Here is a 17,694-nt window from a genome sequence, read left to right on the forward strand (position 1 = left end):
ACCTTCATACCATACATAACTCATTATACATGACCTCCTGTATGTTAGCAATCATGACGTAAAGCCACAATACACAGATCGTGAGCAAACATGGATTAACATAACATACTGCACATAGAAAGGCGCTTTTCTCCATGTGGAAAAGCCAAATAACTGGAAATGCGGATTAGTAGGGATGTTAGCACTCATGACTTAAAGCCACAATACACAGATCGTGAGCAGAGAACATTGAGACATACACATGCCTCACAAACATGGATTAACATAACACACTGCACATAGAAAGGCGCTTTTCTAATGTAGAAAAGCCAAATAACTGCAAATGCAGATTAGTAGGGTTGTTTTTTCCCTGGTATTTAGAACGTGAAGAAAACAATGTGCCTGCAACCAGACTGGCGTTTATCTTGCCCAAAACCTCGTTATCACATTAGACCAATGATTTATGAGAGTTCACTTAACTCATGGTCCGGACGTTTTCCTTGTTACATCCGGACATAAATGCTTGAAGCATCTGTTTCACTTCATATCACCGCCGCAGCCCGTCAAAACAAACAAACACAGAAACACTTAACTGATGGTCCGGGAGCCTCCTGCGGCTGATCCGGACCTGTAGCACTGGAGCAGGTTAAGGAGTGTGCCCCGCCGCAACCCGGGGAATAAAGATGCCTGGAGGCATAGCCGGCGTGACTCCTTCACGCCGCCCGCTTACATCTCTAGCGTTGCTGCTTCGCTCCTGCCACCGCCGCCGCTGCCGCCTGTGCTCTCCAACATTAATCAACAGCAACTGAGCACGGGCGGGCGGCCGTTAAGAGCCCAATCCCTAATTGCAAAGTGCCGGCAGCTGAGTACCGGCAGGCCCAAGGAACTACACATTCCCCATGCCTGCTGGGAATTGTAGTTTTTAGATATGCCGTACCTGCTTCCTGCTGCACCACAGGCCCTTATTCCTGACATTACCTCCCCTTCCAGGGCTATTCCCAAGACCTGCTTTTTCCAGATATTTTGCATGAAACATTCTTACCAGACGAGGTGCATGAACTGCACTAGCAGGTTCCCAGGAGCAGTCTTCCAGTCCATATCCAGCCCACCGGATCAGATACCACAACACTTGTCTCCTCCTTTTTGAGTCCAAAATCTGCTTTACTTCATATTCCACATGACCCTCTTTGTGGATGGCTGGAGATCTCTGCACGCGTGTTCCAGGCGCTGCGGGTTTAAGCAGACACACATGGAATACCGGGTGGATTCTCAGAGACTTAGGCAAACACAATTTCACAGCAACTTCTGACACGATTTTTACTATTTAATAGGGTCCAATAAATTTAGGAGCAAATTTTCGAGATCCTATTAGAGGCAAATTGCGTGTGGATAGCCACACCTTATCCCCCACCTTGTACTGAGGAGCCTCCCGTCTCTTTTTGTCTGCATACATCTTATATTGAGTTTTTGCATATTCAAGATTATCTCGCGCCTTCTGTCTGATGGTTAGAAGCAATTGTTTTCTGTTTTGGAGTATTGGAATGTTTTCAACATTTGGTAGCTGCTCCAGCAACATTTCCTGTACCTGCCCATACAAGCACTCATTGGGAGCCATTCCCAGGGAAGCATGTTCAGCATTATTATAGGTGAATTCAGCTAACCATAATGCTTGAACCCACAACTCCATTCCTTCATGTAAATAACAGCGCAAGTATTGCTCCAGCATCTGGTTAACTCTTTCAGTTTGTCCATCGGTCTGGGGATGATAACTAGTGGACAGGGCACAATTGATTCCTAACATCTGACAGAAAGCGCGCCAAAACCTTGATGTAAACTGCGGTCCCCAATTAGACACAATAGTACGTGGTAGCCCATGAAGGCGAACCACATGCTGCAAAAACAATTCCGCCAATTCCCCTGCTCCTGGAATGCCTCTACAAGGCACAAAGTGAGCCTGTTTAGATAAAAAATCCACTATCACCCATATCGTATCATACTGATCATCCGGTGGTAACTCTGTGATAAAGTCCATTGATATGTGTGTCCATATTTTGGTGGGAATGGGCAATGGTTTAAGTAAACCTGACTTCTTGGTGTGATCAGCTTTACTTCGTACGCATGTTTCACATTCCTGCACGTACCTGGTTACTTCTTGTCTCAAATTGGGCCACCAAAAGTATCTTTCCACTAGAGTCTGTGTCTTTTTACTCCCTGAATGTCCAGCCAAAGGGGAATTATGGCACCAATGCATAGCCTTCGTTTGGAGTTCGAAAGTTGGCAAATATAATCTTCCATCATAATAAGGGAGATTCTCTTTATATGTTTCCAAAGGGTTATTCACTCCCCAACTCTGATTCTTTTGATTCCTCATTGCCTGTTTCACCTGCTTCATCAACATAGAGACTACGGCCCCTACAACCCTCTCTGCCGGGATTATAGATTTTGTTTCAGATACCATGTTGTCCATGTTTTGTTGGCGTGATAAGGCATCTGCCTTTCCATTTCTTTTTCCCGGGCGGAAGGTCACCACAAAATCAAACTCGTTGAAGAATTGAGACCACCGTAGTTGTCTAGGACTCAATGTGTGAGCCGTCTTAAAGTACTGTAGGTTTTTATGGTCTGTCAATACCAACACCTGATGCCGTGCCCCCAGTAAATAATGTCTCCATTCCAAGAAGGCTGCCCTGATAGCTAACAATTCTTTATCAGTGATGGAATAATTTTGTTCACATGGAGTGAGCTTTCGTGAATAGTAGGCTACTGGATGCCAACTTCCTTCTGGATCCTTCTGAGATAACACTGCCCCTATGGCCACATTGGACGCATCAGTTTCTACTTGAAACATCCTATCCAAATCTAGATGTCGTAATACTGGAGCTGAGGTAAATGCCATTTTTAATTCTTGAAAAGCTTTTTCAGCCCCCACATCCCAACAAAAACTTGTTGGCTTTCTTAATAATCTTGTTATAGGTGCCACAATCTGAGAAAAATTTGTAATTAATCGTCTATAGAAATTGGCAAAACCCAAAAAAGATTGAATATCTTTAACACACTGGGGTTTGGGCCAATCCAGGACTGCTTGCACCTTGCTTTTGTCCATAATTATCCCTTCCGGGGTCAATATGAAGCCCAAAAACTCCACTCTTTTCACATGAAAGGAACATTTTTCCAATTTCACATATAACTGATGTTCTTGTAATTTCTTTAACATTTCCCTTACATGGCTCACATGCTGTTCTTGTGAATTGGAATAAATTAGAATGTCACCAATATATACAATAACAAAGATGTCCAAAAACTCACTCAAAACCTCCTGCATAAAAAATTGAAATGCCGCAGGAGCATTACATAAACCAAAAGGCATACCCAAAAATTCAAATAATCCAAACTTAATTCTAAATGCAGTTTTCCACTCATCACCTTCCTTGACACGAACCAAACGATAAGCTCCCCGTAAATCATGTTTTGTGTACACCACTGCGGTTTTCACTTGATCTAGCAGTCCAGAAATTAAAGGGAGTGGATATCTGTTTTTTACTGTCACCTTGTTCAATGCACGATAATCAATACATGTCCTCAACGTACCTTCTTTTTTAGGCACAAAAAACAATGGGGATGAGACTGGTGATGTGGAATGTCGAATGAATCCTTTCTTTAACATATCATCCAAATACTCTCTCAGATGTTGGTTTTCAGTTTCCGTTAATGCATAGATTCTGCTACATGGCAGTTTATCCCCAGGTTCTAACTCTATAACACAGTCATATGGTCTATGGGGAGGCAATTGTTCCGCTCCTCCTTTGTCAAACACATTTACAAACTCTAGATATTGAGCCGGAACCTGTAACCCCACAGCCCCTACCACTTGCACTGCCTGTGGCTGATCAGCCAAAAACAATGCAGGGCTCACCTCCTCCTCAATGTGACCAATGCATTCTGGATTCTCAAAAAAAATCTCTCTAGCCACCCAATCAATTCTTGGATTATGCTGAGTCAACCAAGGAATTCCTAAAATAAGACCAAACTGAGGCGCTGCGATTAGATCCAGTACAATGTCCTCCACATGTCCAGACTGACACCTCATTTCTATGGGTTGAGTTTGCTGACAAATGGGTCCTGAAATTAAAGGCGACCCATCCACCGACTGCACCCCTTCCACCTGAGTCTTTTCTCTCAATGGCAACCCCAGTCTTTTGGCCAAATCAATGTCAATAAAGTTTCCAGTTGCCCCTGAATCTATCATGGCTGACACCATCTGTTTTGTACAAGCAAAAAATAAAGTTACCAGAATATACAAATGAGAATTACCTTTTCGTGAAGTATTTGCTACCCAAGTGGGGAACTTTTCAACCACTGAGCCTGACTCCTGTGTTGCCCCTAAGGCCGGCCCAAGCCTTTTCCAGACTCGCCTTTGCTCTTATCTTCCCCCCATCTTCTTGGGGGTATTTGGACAAGTATGAATATAATGTCCAGGTTGACCACAGTACAGGCACAAATTATTAGCCTTCCTCTGCTCCTTTTCTGTAGCCGATAAAGGTCCCCTCACCCCTCCAATCTGCATAGGTTCCCCTTCACCGTTTCTGTTCACCCTTCCTCTATCCAATCGTACAAAAGGTACCCCCTCTGGTTTCTTCGTAGCTCCCTTTCGTTCATTCATCCCATGATCCAACCGTAATGCCAAGTCAATCATAGCTGTACACGTGGTGGGCTGAGGCTCTACCTGTGCCATAGCGTCTTTTAATTCTTCTTTCAATCCCTGATATAATAAAACTGTCTGTTTATTCTCTGTCCAATCTGTTTCAATTACCAGTCTATTGAAATGTGTCACATAAGAATCCAAATCTCTGGTACCCTGTTTTAGTGCCAATAACTCATTGTCTTGTGCCAATGACACTTCCCTTCGGTCAAACAATCGACCAAATTCTGCCAGAAAATTATCCCAATTATACAATAATGGATCATCTTTCTGTACCAATGGCATCGCCCAAGCGACGCATCTCCTGTTAGGTATGAAATTACAAAGGCAGTTCTTGCTTGAATAGTCTCAAAGGCCGATGGTTTACACAGAAAATGTAACCTACACTGGGTCAAGAACGTCATGTATTTATTTGGGTCCCCAGAAAACCTTTCGGGCGCGGCCAAGGGCACACTACTGGGAGCTTGAACCACAACAGTGGGCGTTCTTGTTCCTGTTCTACCGGTAGAAGACCCTGCTTCCTCCAACGGAGTCCCTTGTGCTACCAATCCTTGCACTTGATTCTTCAAAGTGCTAGATTCCTGTCTGACATGTATCAATTCCACCTGAATATCCTGTAGTGCCTTTAGCACTTCCGATAACGAGGGAGGGTTATCCATTTGGCCTGGGTGGTTCAGTAATCCCGAAATCAGGGGCTGTTGATTCTGTCACAACTGAACTTAAGGGAGGAGGATTTCAATCCCCTCTCCCGAACCACAGAAGCCAAATGGATCGACCCCTCCCACTGTGGTTGGCACGGGCGCCTGGATGTTCGAATTACAGGTAGCCACATGGCAGCCAATGGGGGGAAGAAGGAGTTAGGGAAAGGGGATGGACAAATAAAGGGAAGGAAGGGAAGACAACAAGACATAAACAGCAAAAGACCCCTACAATTCCTGACTAGATAGCGTAATACTCCTGCAACCTGACCTGACTCTATCTTCAGTAATTAGTAGAACATAACATAACCTTCATACCATACATAACTCGTTATACATGACCTCCTGTATGTTAGCAATCATGACGTAAAGCCACAATACACAGATCGTGAACAAGCATGGATTAACATAACATACTGCACATAGAAAGGCGCTTTTCTCCATGTGGAAAAGCCAAATAACTGGAAATGCGGATTAGTAGGGATGTTAGCACTCATGACTTAAAGCCACAATACACAGATCGTGAGCAGAGAACATTGAGACATACACATGCCTCACAAACATGGATTAACATAACACACTGCACATAGAAAGGCGCTTTTGTAGAAAAGCCAAATAACTGGAAATGCAGATTAGTAGGGTTGTTTTTTTCCCTGGTATTTAGAACGTGAAGAAAACAATGTGCCTGCAACCAGACTGGCGTTTATCTTGCCCAAAACCTCGTTATCACATTAGACCAATGATTTATGAGAGTTCACTTAACTCATGGTCCGGACGTTTTCCTTGTTACGTCCGGACATAAATGCTTGAAGCATCTGTTTCACTCCATATCACCGCCGCGACCCGGCAAAACAAACAAACACAGAAACACTTAACTGATGGTCCGGGAGCCTCCTGCGGCTGACCCGGACCTGTAGCACTGGAGCAGGTTAAGGAGTGTGCACCACCGCAACCCGGGGAATAAAGATGCCTGGAGGCATAGCCGGCGGGACTCCTTCACGCCGCCCGCTTACACCTCTAGCGTTGCTGCTTCGCTCCTGCCGCCGCCGCCCGTGCTCTCCAACATTAATCAACAGCAACTGAGCACGGGCGGGCGGCCTTTAAGAGCCCAATCCCTAATTGCAAAGTGCCGGCAGCTGAGTACCGGCAGGCCCAAGGAACTACACATTCCCCATGCCTGCTGGGAATTGTAGTTTTTAGATATGCCGTACCTGCTTCCTCCTGCACCACAGGCCCTTATTCCTGACAATATCTGCATTCTCTGGTCTCTGCATCTCTTCTGTTGACGTCAGCTCGATTCTATGTGACGTCACCATTCATCCTTGCCATTTATCGGCTCTGCTTCCTCAGGAATCTCATTCAAATGGCCATCATATTTTCTTGCATGCAGGTACAGTTTTCTCAATGCGTACCTTGTCTCCCAGATCTTCTTAGGTATTGGTACTCTTACTGGTACTGCACAGAGTCCATACTCTACTCTTTGTCTGTTCAACTCCTCCGTTTATGTCTCATACTCTGGTTTCCAAAAGACAGGTAATATGGGCGTTGCGAACGGAGTCGGGGTACTTGGCTCCTCCTCTACACTCCCCCCTCTGGGCGATTCATCGACCACTTTCTCATCCTCCTTTACATCCAGGCATCCTCTTCTGTAAAAGAGCTTCTTAGGGACCCATATCTCTATGACCCCCTTCAGGGTTCCTGCTGATTTCACATGCTCATCTTTGTTCCATGTCATATGCATGCATTGTCCACTTAGACTGCAATAGATCCATCTTCCCAAATACTTCTTATGGTTCTTTGGATAGAGGAACTTCGTTCCCTCAGGTGCATGAATACTGGCCTTCACAAAGTCTCTGATTTCTTCATCTGTTAGGTCTCTGGCTTTCCATCCTGGCTCAACATTGATCATGATCTTCATCCGTATGGCTTTCTTCTTCTGTCTTCTTACACTGTGAGATTATTATCTTGATCACACAGAATCCAAGCAACACCAACACTATCAGGGCTCCCAGAAACTTGAACATGTCTGCCATCCATTGTGTAACCCAAGAAAATAGCGATCCAAACCAGCTATCATTAGCAATGTCTTTCACTTCGTCTATCATATGGCCATGGAGTTTCATCGGCATGTCTATGGCCTCTGTCAAGGTTCCATTCTCGTCATCATGAGAAGGTATAAATGTGCAACATGATTCTCCTATTTTTGCTCAAACACCTCCATCCATAGCTATGATCATGTCCAAGACGTATCTGTTCTGCAGAGTCATCAGTCTTATGGCTCTCATTTCTTCTGATTGCATTGAATTCCTTTATTGTAGTGTTAATTGTCTGCAGCAATTCCCACCTGGTTATATGTAACCAGTTGGTGTTTGCTCCAACCTGGATTCTCGGCATGAAGATCAACGTCAACACTGATGAAGTCTGGCTAAACAGTCTGTGCTCATATGGGATAGAGTCAAAAGCTTCTATTGATTTGGCTGAGAAATAGTTCTCTCTCTTCATCCTCTTTATCAGCTCCACAGATCTCTTCTTCCTCAGGTGAGCACCTGCTTTTGGAAAGCTGTCAAGATTTAGATCACTCTTTGGAATCACAAATGCTGGAACATGGACATTCACCAGTGTGCATATTCCTCCCCAGTTTTTCGGTAATTCCATGTATGCCTTGGATCCACAAGCCCAATAGTGATTCATGATCACTGCTGTCCCAATGTTCATTCCTGGCGCTTCAAATATTCGACCACATTCTGGTTCTCTCCTATTTTTCTTGTTCCATTATTTCTGAAACACAGCTTTGCATTCTCTAAAGGCACTATCTGCAAGGGTCCTCCTTTATCTTCAACACATGTCAGTAGCTTTGCAAGTTTTGGCCATAGAGGCTTAAACAACATTTGTGCATGTTCAATCGTTGGCTGGTAGTGACCCATTATTACCCAGTCTCTGTAGATCACCACACCTTCTTCCCAGCCATCTGGTGATAGGACAGTTCCCCAGATTTGCATCTGGCCTCTGTTCTTCCATCTACGAATTTCTTATGCAGACTTTCCTGGAACTTTCAGTCTTTTATTCACTTCTCGTCTGATTCCAGTTCCTTTTACTCCAGGCTTCTCATATCTGATTACAAGATTCCTAGTCTGGGCTTTGTTCCTTGTCTTTATGTCTTGAATATAATCATCTTCATCTGGATCTGTCCATTCAGTTGCCCATTTGAGAGAGGCTGTTCAACCCATGAATTGGCCTCTTGTACTACAGAATGCTAAATGCACTGTGCAGTGTGCAGTTAGGACATCTATTTCAATAGGTATGAAGATGTTCGACTTCCCCACACTGTAAGGCAGGAGTGCACATACAAAGCATTCCCCCTTTGAAGTTCTTCTCCCAAATTCCTTCATATGTTGACACCATATGTTATTTCCCAAGCGTGCCCTGTGTCTAGGTAATCTTTTAATTCAAAACTATCCTCCTGGGAGCTTCTTTTAGACCTCATTCTTTTCATGTGAGCTTCTATAATCATATCATGAGGTGTGCCAGCATAGCCTCTTCCAGCTGGCCTTATTACAGGAACATCCATCAGTGCTCCCTGTATAGGAGAAGTTTCAGCCAGTTTCATCCTCTCAACATACCCTTTAGGCATAAAAATGTCTCGCAAAATCTCCATGTGTGACTGTCTTTTGGGTATTATCTTTGGGTCATTCAATACAGGACCAGGTGTATTTGCATGCATTACTGGTATGGGCCCACCCTCTAACAACCCTTTGTCTTGCCCGTCTTGCCAAGCCTATCTCTAGCATCCATAAAGAATTTCACGACACCTTTTGTACGTGGGTGATTAATAATGGCACTTATTTCAGGCGCAGGCAATTTGTCATCTTTCTTTGGGACAGAAATGACTACACAGGGTCTGGGCCGCCTAGTAGTTGCCACGTTTACATTTTCCTTCTACTCAGGATCATGCACAGGGGTCTTAGCTCCATTTGCATCAATGTAGAAATCTGTGCGTACAGTCAGTGAAAGCAGTACGATTAAGAACACAATGCAAGTGTAAATGACACAGAGGTAAGTTACTTTACAGCATCTACTTCATGGACACTGTGGACGTCTCTCTGCGTTAGGCATGATGATGCTACTGTTTATGCTGCCCATCTTTATTCCCTAAGGAAGGACAAACTCAAACTTTAATACATCAGCATTGTGAACTGCCTCTGGAAGCTGCCGTCTTGACTCAGCAATTCGTCCTCAATCAGCTATCCGCTTAGTGGATGGTCAGAACAAATTCCTTTACTGTATTTTACGAATTAGTCTTTCACCAGCCGAAATGTAGATGCCTCTCCAGCAAGAAAGAAAACGACTTCGCCAAATGTTCTCTAGACGTTCTTCTCCAGAAAGTCTCCTTTTATAATGTTTCTTATCTACTTCAATTGTCTAGATGAATTCGATGACATAGATAAGCTCCCAGTCAATGCCTCGAATCTGCTTCAGCCCAGAGGACATGATGAATTTCTTTCAGCATGAACTAAAAGTCTCTCTTTACCAGCAACCTCTCGATCTGTCCCTCGAAGGAAAGTTTCACACCGATCTGTGATTTTGCTCAGAATGTATGCTCACTTGGATTATAATGCCTTCCAAGATCACATTCAAGTGTGCAGTGTTTCTAGGATCCCTTAGAAAGGTGAGCGCATCAGTGTGCCGTCCAACAAGATGTGGGTATTCCTCAATAAGACGAAAAAACACCACACTGACTAGTCTATGAGCTGCACCAGTTGATAGGGGCATTTGTGCCTTCCTCACTGTACTCAGGCAATTGCTAAATCTGTTCAGCAATAACTGTAAGCAATCTTCTTATAACTTGGCCATTCTTAGGATCTCACAAAAAAGCTGGAATGCGAGTAGTTCTCCTCACCAGTTAAGGATAAGAGCGCAACACCAATTCGAAATAAGCAAGAACGAGCAGAGAAAGGTCATCACTGGGTAACACCATAGGTACATCCAAACAGGAACTCAGTGTGAAAGGAGTCAGGGGTCTTCCAATTGCTGTAACCATGATCAGAACCTGGCATAATCCCCAATCAAGGCTTAAGCATGCCTCAGTCCAAAGTTACTGAGGGGTTTCTCCAGCAAAGATCTTTACATCGCCTAAAAAACCCAAGGACGCCTGCCCTCTTCCACAATGAACGGACCGTTGAAACAGGGTTCGTCCCACTTCTTCCTCATATGATTGCAGATTAGAACTGCATCACCGGGGAATAGTTGGGGAACACGTAATTCTTGAGATTCTTGAGATTCACTTGTTGAAGCATCTCCTTCTGTGTTCTGTACTGCCGTACACCCTTTTCGCTGCAGTTGCCCTAAAATGACAGAGATACTTGAAGTCATACAGTTCAATTAGTCACGCAATTCCATTCCTAGCGAATCTACAGTTGGCTTAGCATCACTTTTAGCTCTGGATGGAGGCATTAGGGGCATCCTCATTTATCTCCCCGTCACTATTTCGTGGGGTCTGAACCCGGTTGGTTCCTTAAAGCATATAATGCCAGTGGTAGGCAATGCAACCACCCTTTCTTCAAGGTGAGCTTCAATTTGGCTATTCTTTCCTTCAGCAGGCCATTGAGCATCTCACAGATTCCATTTTCTTGCGGATGATATGCCGAAGATAACTTGTGCTTTATACCAAGCAACAAGCTGATCTGTTCAAATGTTTGATTCACAAAATGTGGCCCATTGTCTGACCTCATTACCTCACATACTCCCCATCTAGGAAATACTAAGAATTTTGCTGCACAGGTGGAATCTGGGTGTGTACATGGACCAGCCTCAACACACCTTGAAAAGGGACACACAACTACGATCAGGTATGTATATCGATTACATATTTGTATCATGTCAACATAGTCGATATGCAAATGCTGAAAAGGACCATTAGGTCTCGGAATAACTCCCCTAACTGTGCGCAGTGTATGCCCAGCTGTGAATTTCTGGCAAACTATACAATTTGTCATAAAAAATGCAACATGCTCTAACAGATTTGGTACGAACCAATCCTCAGCAATTGTTGCAGCAAGATTCTCCCTCGTTATACGTGCTGGGTGGTGTAGCTGTTCCAGCGCCACCCTTAATAAGGCTACAGGCATCACCGGTTTACCAGTGCTGTCTTGTCACCACAATGCTTCAGAGGGGTTTAAAGAACACCCTCATTGTGTCCACAAATTATTTTTTTGACAGGTTATTATAACTTTCAGATACGGTCCACCAGTCTGTATCACCTGTTAAAGAGAAACATACATATTTTTATTGAATGAACCGGATAAGTGTACCACACAACTTCAAAAAGTGCAACCGAAATTCGATGGTATAGTTACAGCACAATTCACAACGATATGCTAAAAGAAATAATGATAAAACACCTCACAGATGCCTTGCGTGCATCCTAGTGATATAGGTGGATGTGTGCTGCTTTTGGGAGAATATACTGATGCACAGGATTATGGCTGTGGTGGGTGTTCCGGAAAGGTCAGTGCATGGGGTCAAATGAGTATCAGCATGAAAGCAACTGGGGGATCGGGGCTGGTGGGACCCTGGCCTGGAAGGGTGGGGGTTGAGAGGGCACAGGCAGTTTAGTGGAAATGAATGTACACTTGGGATATGGCTTTTCCACAGTCTCACACTCTCCACAGAGCACATTCTTTCGGGAATGATACTACAGAATTGTAACAAGGCATGGCTGAACTTTCGTAAGAACAGTGCTCGCTCGGAGCTGACAGGGGGAGGAGATGGTGTGTGTGTGTGTGTGTGGGCTTGCCGTGCAAGGCACTGGGTAAGGCAGAGCTGCTTCTAAAGAGCGATCGATTACAGTTAGGAAAAAGTAGGAGAAAAACATGAAATTCTAATGGTCTCAGTAGTCAAAATTACATTGCATCTAGAGTATACTTACTCGTTACTTGGATTGCGAGGCCGAACTGTTGCGCGAAGTTCGTGCATAAGCACCATCATAATCCTCAACATGGACATTGCAGGCTGCCCTGAAGTCATGCAGATCGGTAACGCATAGCGGTGGTGTGTTTTCTTCGGCTATGTAGGCCGAGCATCCAGAGTTTACTTGGCAGCAGCAGTTCTCCACCTCGGTTGGCATGAGCTCGCAACAATTGCAGTTACAGGTTGAAACGTATTCCATGCGACTCTGCTGCGGCTCATGCTCGAGTGATTGATCTTGCAAACTATCGTCGGATTCCCCATCGTTTCTGCAGCCTTCTCTTTCCATTAGTTCCTCCTCGGAATACTCAAGCTCGTACTGGTAGGGATGTATTGTTGCCATTGTATGACAAAGATTTAACCAAAATGCAAGTAATGAGTGAAAACACTTCTGCTACTGTAAGTAACGGTTCGCAGGGGCTTCGTACTAGGAAGAAAGCTGAACAGAGCAGAAACGAGCCATGGGTGATAACACATAAATACAGTAAAACTATTGACAAAGAAACTAGAATGTTGTCTGATCAGAAAGGGTCTGTTTATACTTCTTGAGGAAAGAGGCGTCCTGCCATTTCCATGGAGACATGTCAATAGCTTGCGCACAGAGAACGGAGAACGTTGAAACGAGACGTGCATTGGCGTTGTGGAAAGGGCTGAGTGCATCTAGTGTTGTCAGCTTCAGGGGCGGGCGATATGACTTAGTGCAGCGAGGGCACTTGACATTAGGGCAATGGATCAACGGATAAGATTATCACAAGATGGCTGTGCCCAACACGTTTTAGCATGTGTAAAAATGAGGAAAACTAAGGTAAGGTTCAAAGGTAAAATGTTTATGATCGATCACAGTATCCTTAACACGACCTGCACGAACAATCGGGACAATAAACTTTTTGAGCGCACTCCTCCTTTAAAAGGTAACCCCCGCCTGAATGCAAATAGAACACCTGCCACTTTCTTCTGCACTTTCGCTTGAACAATAATGGGATAGTTTCGTATATGCAGTTGGGACTCATCCCGTTGTCTAATATGAGTTTCTTGCAGAGCCAAAACATCCAGCCAATGTCGAGTCAGAAACCCCTCCAATTTTGGCATTTGACTTGGGTATTTAGCTTCTGAACATTAAGGTATATACATTTGAATGCGTTACATTTTCTTTCTGTTTACTGCCAATGCCCTGTCCCTTGACGTTGTTCTGTACATAAATCGCTGTAATCTACTGTGGTTGTTCCCCTCCCTTCACCCCCAAATTTGTTCCACCACCCAACATGTTCCCCTAATCCCTTGCCCCCCTCCTCCTCCACCCTGGTGTGACCCATTGTACCTAGAATAACTTCGACCTACATTACTCCATCGTGGGTCACTATTTCTTGAAGGGTTCCCCATAGGGTATCTGAAAACCGTCTTCACCTCCACTCCACAGATTCCAAGTTGGAAAGTCAAATCCCTTGCCTTCAGTTACACGTACTGTATGGCAGTGCAATCAGAGAACTCCCCTCCTTATTTTCCAGTTAATATAATTTATTGGACGTAACCTGCAGACCTTTAAAACAAGGATTCCCCCGAGTCCAGTTGGGTCCCTTGGTGCGCCAGCCTCCTGTGTCCTCACTCAGTCTTTTGCATGTTGTCTCTGATGTATGTGTAGCCAAATGTAGCAGCTGATTCTCAGCAGTGCTGCTTGCTTCTTCATCGATTTTTAACAGCTCAATAGCTTCTGCCGGGGAAGTAATCCTGTGTTGTAGTCCATCTAGTGCGAATGTCAGGCCAAATGGGAATGTCCACCTATACTTTCAGGGTAATTCATAGAATTTCGCAGAAAAGTGTCGCAAGCGGCTGGCGCAGAGTGTCCGCGTGCGATTGTGTGCGCCAGGCACGTGCGCTAAAACCGATTTCCGCGCACAGCGTATTCATGGATTTCATGCTCCCAAACCAGCCGTGGCGCAGAGTATCGCAGCGAGCCTGCAGCAGCGCCAGTAACGCCCCCAAGAACGCCCTCGCGCAAGGAAAAGCCATCAACATCGCTAAATCATCGCAAAGGGCTGCGCTAACCCTGGACCAGTTTACAGGGCTGCCAAACAAGGAACGCAAAGCGGGCAACCTTCATATCAGGAGTACGCGGGAAGTTTTACACGCGATTAGCCAGGGTATGTGTATTACAGGGGTACGCGGGAAGTTCAACAAGCGATTGTCCAGGGAACGTGTATTACAGGGGTACGCGTGAAGTCTTACATGCGATTAGCCAGGGCACGTGTAATACAGGGGTACGCGGGAATTATCACACGCGATTTGGCAGGGTACGTGAATTACAGGGGTGCGTGGGAATTATCACACGCCATTTTGCTGGGTACGTGTATTACAGGGGTGCGTGGGAATTATCACACGCGATTAGGCTGGGTGGGTCCTCACAGGTGTTCCCTGTACACCCTCCACGGCCCCTGCAGGCAGCCCACAAAACAGGGGACTACCCTGCACACCTGCTCATGTCCCCCTGCACCCCCACCCCCCAGCCACCAGGGGCACCCACCACCAGGCCCCCACCCATGTCTCCTACCACCCCCACCCCCCAGCAGTGCAGGGGCAGCCTCCACCAGGCCCCCACCCATGTCTCCCACCACCCCCACCCCCCAGCCACCAGGGGCACCCTCCACCAGGCCCCCACCCATGTCACCCACCACCCCCACCCCCCAGCCACCAGGGGCAGCCTCCACCAGGCCCCCACTCATGCCCAACTCATGTCTCCCACCACCCCCACCCCCCAGCCACCAGGGGCAGCCTCCACCAGGCCCCCACCCATGTCTCCCACCACCCCCACCCCCCAGCAGTGCAGGGGCAGCCTCCACCAGGCCCCCACCCATGTCTCCCACCACCCCCACCCCCCAGCCACCAGGGGCAGCCTCCACCAGGCCCCCACCCATGTCTCCCACCACCCCCACCCACCAGCAGTGCAGGGGCAGCCTCCACCAGGCCCCCACCCATGTCTCCCACCACCCCCACCCCCCAGCCACCAGGGGCACCCACCACCAGGCCCCCACCCATGTCTCCTACCACCCCCACCCCCCAGCGCTGTGGGGCACCTGCCAACAGGCCCCCACCCATGTCCAACCCATGTCTCCCACCACCCCCACCCCCCAGCCACCAGGGGCACCCTCCACCAGGCCCCCACTCATGCCCAACTCATGTCTCCCACCACCCCACCCCCCAGCCACCAGGGGCACCCTCCACCAGGCCCCCACTCATGCCCAACTCATGTCTCCCACCACCCCCACTCACCAGCCACCAGGAGCACCCACCACCAGGCCCCCACCCATGTCTCCTACCACCCCCACCCCCCAGCGCTGTGGGGCACCTGCCAGCAGGCCCCCACCCATGTCCAACCCATGTCTCCCACCACCCCCACCCCCCAGCCACCAGGGGCACCCTCCACCAGGCCCCCACTCATGCCCAACTCATGTCTCACACCACCCTCACCCCCCAGCCACCAGGGGCACCGTCCACCAGGCCCCCACCCATGTCTCCCACCACCCCCACCCCCCAGCCACCAGGGGCAGCCTCCACCAGGCCCCCACTCATGCCCAACTCATGTCTCCCACCACCCCCACCCCCCAGCAGTGCAGGGGCAGCCTCCACCAAGCCCCCACTCATGTCTCCCACCACCCCCACCCCCCAGCCACCAGGGGCACCCTCCACCAGGCCCCCACTCATGCCCGACTCATGTCTCCCACCACCCCCACCCCCCAGCCACCAGGGGCATCCTCCACCAGGCCCCCACCCATGTCTCCTACCACCCCCACCCCCCAGCACTGTGGGGCACCTGCCAGCAGGCCCCCACCCATGTCCAACCCATGTCTCCCACCACCCCCACCCCCCAGCAGTGCAGGGGCATCCTCCACCAGGCCCCCACCCATGTCTCCCACCACCCCCACCCCCCAGCCACCAGGGGCACCCTCCACCAGGCCCCCACCCATGTCACCCACCACCCCCACCCCCCAGCACTGTGGGGCACCTGCCAGCAGGCCCCCACCCATGTCCAACCCATGTCTCCCACCACCCCCACCCCCCAGCACTGTGGGGCACCCTCCACCAGGCCCCCACCCATGTCACCCACCACCCCCACCCCCCAGCCACCAGGGGCACCCACCACCAGGCCCCCACCCATGTCTCCTACCACCCCCACCCCCCAGCGCTGTGGGGCACCTGCCAGCAGGCCCCCACCCATGTCCAACCCATGTCTCCCACCACTCCCACCCACCAGCCACCAGGGGCACCCACCACCAGGCCCCCACCCATGTCTCCCACCACCCCCACCCCCCAGCCACCAGGGGCACCCTCCACCAGGCCCCCACCCATGTCTCCTACCACCACCACCCCCCAGCGCTGTGGGGCACCTGCCAGCAGGCCCCCACCCATGTCCAACCCATGTCTCCCACCACCCCCACCCCCCAGCAGTGCAGGGGCAGCCTCCACCAGGCCCCCACCCATGTCTCCCACCACCCCCACCCCCCAGCCACCAGGGGCACCCTCCACCAGGCCCCCACCCATGTCACCCACCACCCCCACCCCCCAGCACTGTGGGGCACCTGCCAGCAGGCCCCCACCCATGCCCAACCCATGTCTCCCACCACCCCCACCCCCCAGCCACCAGGGGCACCCTCCACCTGGCCCCCACCCATGTCTCCTACCACCCCCACCACCCAGCACTGTGGGGCACCTGCCAGCAGGCCCCCACCCATGTCCAACCCATGTCTCCCACCACCCCCACCCCCCAGCCACCAGGGGCAGCCACCACCAGGCCCCCACTCATGCCCAACTCATGTCTCCCACCACCCCCACCCCACAGCAGTGCAGGGGCAGCCTCCACCAGGCCCCCACTCATGTCTCCCACCACCCCCACCTCCCAGCCACCAGGGGCACCCTCCACCAGGCCCCCACTCATGCCCGATTCATGTCTCCTACCACCCCCACCACCCAGCACTGTGGGGCACCTGCCAGCAGGCCCCCAACCATGTCCAACCCATGTCTCCCACCACCCCCACCCCCCAGCAGTGCAGGGGCATCCTCCACCAGGCCCCCACCCATGTCTCCCACCACCCCCACGCCCCAGCCACCAGGGGCACCCTCCACCAGGCCCCCACCCATGTCACCCACCACCCCCACCCCCCAGCACTGTGGGGCACCTGCCAGCAGGCCCCCACCCATGTCCAACCCATGTCTCCCACCCCCCCCCCCCACCCCCCAGCACTGTGGGGCACCCTCCACCAGGCCCCCACCCATGTCACCCACCACCCCCACCCCCCAGCCACCAGGGACACCCACCACCAGGCCCCCACCCATGTCACCCACCACCCCCACCCCCCAGCACTGTGG

This window comes from Ambystoma mexicanum, chromosome 13 (genome assembly GCF_040938575.1).
Source record: "Ambystoma mexicanum isolate Mex_15411 chromosome 13, UKY_AmexF1_1, whole genome shotgun sequence".
Lineage (NCBI taxonomy): Eukaryota > Metazoa > Chordata > Amphibia > Caudata > Ambystomatidae > Ambystoma > Ambystoma mexicanum.